The 5,000-nt window shown below is 70.5% G+C and overlaps 1 non-coding gene across 1 annotated transcript; it reads left to right on the top strand.

The window, feature by feature from the left end:
* Window positions 1–2,255: 2,255 nt before the first annotated feature.
* LOC135979528 (5S ribosomal RNA) lies at window positions 2,256–2,374 on the top strand. The gene has a single exon (XR_010596816.1). It is a non-coding gene; the product is annotated as a 5S ribosomal RNA (ribosomal RNA).
* The last annotated feature ends 2,626 nt before the right edge of the window (window positions 2,375–5,000 follow it).

The raw sequence follows: 5,000 nt of genomic DNA, 5'->3' as shown, positions 1-5,000 counted from the left end.
CGAGACGACCGGCCGTCAGGTCAACCCATTCGCTCCAAAGGGGTTGACCTGGTGGCCGAGAGGGGACTTTGAAAATTTTTCGGACTTGGAAAACTTTTTTTTTTTTTTTTTTCCCCCAGCCCGCTTCCTCCGGGTTGACCCGGTGGCCGAGCGTCTCGCCGTCCCCGGACGCGGCGAGGGACTGCCTCCCGGCCGTCAGGATCGGGCCCACGGAAGTCTGATTTTAAAAAAAATTGGCCGACGCCACCGCGGAGGGCTACCCGAGCACCCCGGGCCCCGGAGCCGGAAAAGGGAAAAAAAGGATCGGGCCCACTAGAGACATGGACCCGGCCGCCAAGCAGGCCGCCCTGGGCTGACCCTCCCCGGCCGCAGCGAGGGACTGCCTCCCGGCCGACAGGATCGGGCCCCTGGAAGTCTGGGGGTGGGGGGGGGAAATCGCCCCACGCCTCCGAGGAGGGCTGCCCGGGCGGGCCTGGCCCCGGAGCTCGAAAAAAAAAAAAAAGGATCGGGCCCACTAGAGACATGGACCAGGCCGCCCTGGGCTCACCCTCCCCGGCCGCAGCGAGGGACTGCCTCCCGGCCGACTGGATCGGGCCCCTGGAAGTCTGGAAAAAAGACTGGAACCTGACGCCTCCGAGGAGGGGGCGCCCAGGGAAGGAGGGAGATCCGGGTTGACCTGGTGACCGGACGGGAAAGAGGCCACCGGGCGTCCCCCCCCTTAAAACCTAGGGATTGACCTGGTGGCCGGAAAGCGAACCGGCCAGCAGGTGAACCCTTTCGATTCCACGGGTTGACCTGGTGCCCGGGAAGCGAACCGGCCAGCAGGTGAACCCGTTCGATTCCACGGGTTGACCTGGTGCCCGGGAGGGGACTCTGAAAATTTTTCAGCCCTTTCGACTCGGGGTTGACCTGGTGGCCGAGAGGGGACTCGCACGGCAGGCAAGCCGCCCTGGGCTCACCCTCCCCGGCCGCAGCGAGGGACTGCCACCCGGCCGACTGGATCGGGCCCCTGGAAGTCTGGAAAAAAGAATGGAACCTGACGCCTCCGAGGAGGGGGCGCCCAGGGAAGGAGGGAGATCCGGGTTGACCTGGTGACCGGACGGGAAAGAGGCCACCGGGCGTCCCCCCCCCCTTAAAACCTAGGGGTTGACCTGGTGGCCGGAAAGCGAACCGGCCAGCAGGTGAACCCTTTCGATTCCACGGGTTGACCTGGTGGCCGGAAAGCGAACCGGCCAGCAGGTGAACCCGTTCGATTCCACGGGTTGACCTGGTGCCCGGGAGGGGACTCTGAAAATTTTTCAGCCCTTTCGACTCGGGGTTGACCTGGTGGCCGAGAGGGGACTCGCACGGCAGGCAAGCCGCCCTGGGCTCACCCTCCCCGGCCGCAGCGAGGGACTGCCTCCCGGCCGACAGGATCGGGCCCCTGGAAGTCTGGGGGGGGGGGGAAATCGCCCCACGCCTCCGAGGAGGGCTGCCCGGGCGGGCCTGGCCCCGGAGCTCGAAAAAAAAAAAAAGGATCGGGCCCACTAGAGACATGGACCAGGCCGCCCTGGGCTCACCCTCCCCGGCCGCAGCGAGGGACTGCCTCCCGGCCGACTGGATCGGGCCCCTGGAAGTCTGGGGGGGGGGGAAATGGAACCTGACGCCTCCGAGGAGGGGACGCCCAGGGAAGGAGGGAGATCCGGGTTGACCTGGTGACCGGACGGGAAAGAGGCCACCGGGCGTGCCCCCGTTAAAACCCCTAGGGGTTGACCTGGTGGCCGGAAAGCAAACCGGCCAGCAGGTGAACCCTTTCGATTCCACGGGTTGACCTGGTGCCCGGGAAGCGAACCGGCCAGCAGGTGAACCCGTCCGATTCCACGGGTTGACCTGGTGCCCGGGAGGGGACTCTGAAAATTTTTCAGCCCTTTCGACTCGGGGTTGACCTGGTGGCCGAGAGGGGCCTCGCACGGCAGGCAAGCCGCCCTGGGCTCACCCTCCCCGGCCGCAGCGAGGGACTGCCCCTCCCCACCCCCCGGCTGACAGGATCGGGCGCACTGGAAGTCCGGGACAGTATTTTCCCCGACGCCGGGGAGGGCGGGCGGAGGGGCTCTGGCGGCCAGCCCGGGCCCCGGAGCTCGAAAAGGAAAAAAGGACCGGGCCCGCGAGAGACGGGGGCCCTGCCGCAGGGGGGGGGGGCAGTCCGACCGGGGCTCACCGTGCGGCAGGCCCGGGCGTCGGCAGGGGAAAGCGGGCGAGGAGGCGCGGGGCCGGGTGCCTACGGCCATACCGGACCGAACGCCCCCGATCCCGTCCGATCTCGGAAGGTAAACCGTCCCGGGCCTGGCTAGTACTTGGATGGGTGACCGCCTGGGAATCCCAGGTGCCGTAGGCAGCTTTTCCCGGTCCGAGTCAGCTCTCTCTCCTTTTCTGGGGGGGAAGGAGAGGGGGGGACGGGCCGGAAAGCCCCTCGTCGCTCCTGCCGAGTCGGAGGTCGCGGCCGCAGGTCACGGGTCTGGGCGCCTGGGGTCCGGCTCCCCACCCACCCGGCTTCCTCCGCGGAGGACCCCCCCCGGGGCCACCGAAGCCGCTGGGGGAGACCCCGGGCATGGGGCGGACTGGCCCGGACCCTCCCGGCCGCCGGCCCGCAGGTCCGCCCCGAATCCCCCCCCGCGGCCACCCAGGCCAGGCCTGGCCAGGCGGGACGGACGGCGGGTGTCCAGCGCCCAGCGGCTTCCTCCAGCGGGGACCCACGGACCCCAAAGCCGCAGGGGGAGGCCCCGGGCCCGGGACGGACTCGCTCGGACCCCCTGCGCCCGGCCGCCGGCCCGCGGGACCGCCCCGAATCCCCCCGCGGCCACCCAGGCCAGGCCTGGCCAGGCGGGACGGACGGCGGGTGTCCAGCGCCCAGCGGCTTCCTCCAGCGGGGACCCACGGACCCCAAAGCCGCAGGGGGAGGCCCCGGGCCCGGGACCGACTCGCTCGGCCCCCCCGCCTCCCCTGCGCCCGGCCCCCGGCCCGCGGGACCGCCCCGAATCCCCCCGCGGCCACCCAGGCCAGGCCTGGCCTGGCGGGACGGACGGCGGGTGTCCAGCTCCCAGTGGCTTCCTCCAGCGGGGACCCACGGACCCCAAAGCCGCAGGGGGAGGCCCCGGGCCCGGGACGGACTCGCTCGGCCCCCCCGCCTCCCCTGCGCCCGGCCCCCGGCCCGCGGGACCGCCCCGAATCCCCCCGCGGCCATCCAGGCCAGGCCTGGCCTGGCGGGCCGGTGTGCGGCTCCCCCGGGCTTCCTCCCCCGACGACCCGCGCCCCCCTGAGCCGCAGGCGGAGACCCCGGCCCCGGGGCGGACCGGCCCGGGCTCGCTCGAGCCCCCTGCGCCCGGCCCGCAGGACCGCCCCCCCGAATCCCCCGGGAGAGGCCCGGCCTGCACGCCACTGACGACCCGCGGCCCCCAAAGTCGCAGCAGGCGCCCCCCCCCCGGTTAGCCCCGTCTCGCTCCGCGCCCCCCGCCCCTCGCTGCCGGGACCGGGCGCCGCCCCAGAGTCAGCCGCAGCCGGCCGGCCTGAGAGCTGCCCTCCTGTGGACGACGGTGAGTTTACCTTGATACTAACCGGCCGTCAGCCAGGTCAACCCCATTGCTAGACTGGGGTGGACCTGGTGGCCGAGTGGGGACTTGGAACATTTGACAGCTGCTTCCCGGGGCTTGACCGGTTGTCCTGAACGCCCCCCACCCCCAGCCCCAGCCCCCGGCTCCTGCTCCCCTCTCCCCAGCCTCGGTGCTCCGCTCCCTGCCTCGGAGGCTGCCTCTCTGCGGCGCCTGCATCGCCTCCGAGGACGCGCACCCTCCGGAGGCTGGACGTAAACCCACCACTGCCGCTGACCCGGCTCTCCGAGGGACGACTGTGAGGCCTCCCCCCCCCCCCCACCCCCGGACCGCCCTGGGGACGACTGCTAAGCCTCCCCCACCGGACCGCCCGGGGCAAGACTGCTAAGCCTCCCTCCCACACACACACACACACTGTCGGGGGAGGACTATTAAGCTTTCCCCCTGGAGCGCCCGGGGCGGACGACTGTTAAGCCTGCCCCCGGAGTCCTCGGGGGAGGACTATTAAGCTTTCCCCCCTGGAGCGCCCGGGGGGGGGACGACTATTAAGCCTGGCCCCCGGAGTCCTCGGGGGACGACTATTAAGCCTCCCCCGGACCTGCTCCCTCTCGACTATTAAGCCCCCCCTCTGCGGTCCTCAGCACCACTGCCGCGCTGCCCTGGGAGTGGGGTGACATCCGGTCCGGAAAGCAAACCGGCCACCAGGTCAACCCGTCGAATCCAATGGGTTGACCTGGTGGCCGGAAAGCAAACCGGCCGCCAGGTCAACCCAGTAGATTCAGCGGGTTGACCTGGTGGCCGAACGGGGACTTTGAAAATTTGACAGCCGCTTCCCGGGGGTTGACCTGTTGTCCCGGTGGGGACTTTGAACATTTGACAGCCGCCTCCCAGGGCTTGACCTGTTGTCCCGGGGGGACTTTGAACATTTGACAGCCGCTTCCCGGGGCTTGATCGGTTGTCCTGAACGCCCCCCCCACCCACCCACCCCAGCCCCCGGCTCCTGCTCCCCTCTCCCCAGCCTCGGTGCTCCGCTCCTTGCCTCAGAGGCTGCCTCTCTGCGGCAGCTGCATCCCGTCCGAGGACGCTCACCCTCCGGAGGCTGGACGTAAAGCCTGACACCCGCCACCGCCGCCGACCCGGCTCTCCGAGGGACGACTCTGAGGCCTCCCCCCACCCCCGGACCGCCCTGATGACGACTGCTAAGCCTCCCCCACCGGACCGCCCGGGGGAAGACTGCGACGCCTCCCGCCAGGCCCCCACCCAGCCTGGGGGAAGACTGCTAAGCCTCCCCCCCCACACACACACACACACTGTCGGGGGATGACGATTAAGCCTCTCCCGGACTGCCCGGGGGACGACTATTAAGCCTCCCCTGGAACCACTATTAAGCCTGCCCCCGGAGTCCTCGGATGACGA

The sequence above is a fragment of the Chrysemys picta genome, unplaced genomic scaffold, assembly GCF_011386835.1.
Source record: "Chrysemys picta bellii isolate R12L10 unplaced genomic scaffold, ASM1138683v2 scaf966, whole genome shotgun sequence".
NCBI classification, from domain to species: Eukaryota; Metazoa; Chordata; order Testudines; family Emydidae; genus Chrysemys; species Chrysemys picta.
The sequence above is the reverse complement of the archived record's forward strand: the minus strand, read 5'-3'. Positions and strand labels throughout refer to the sequence as shown.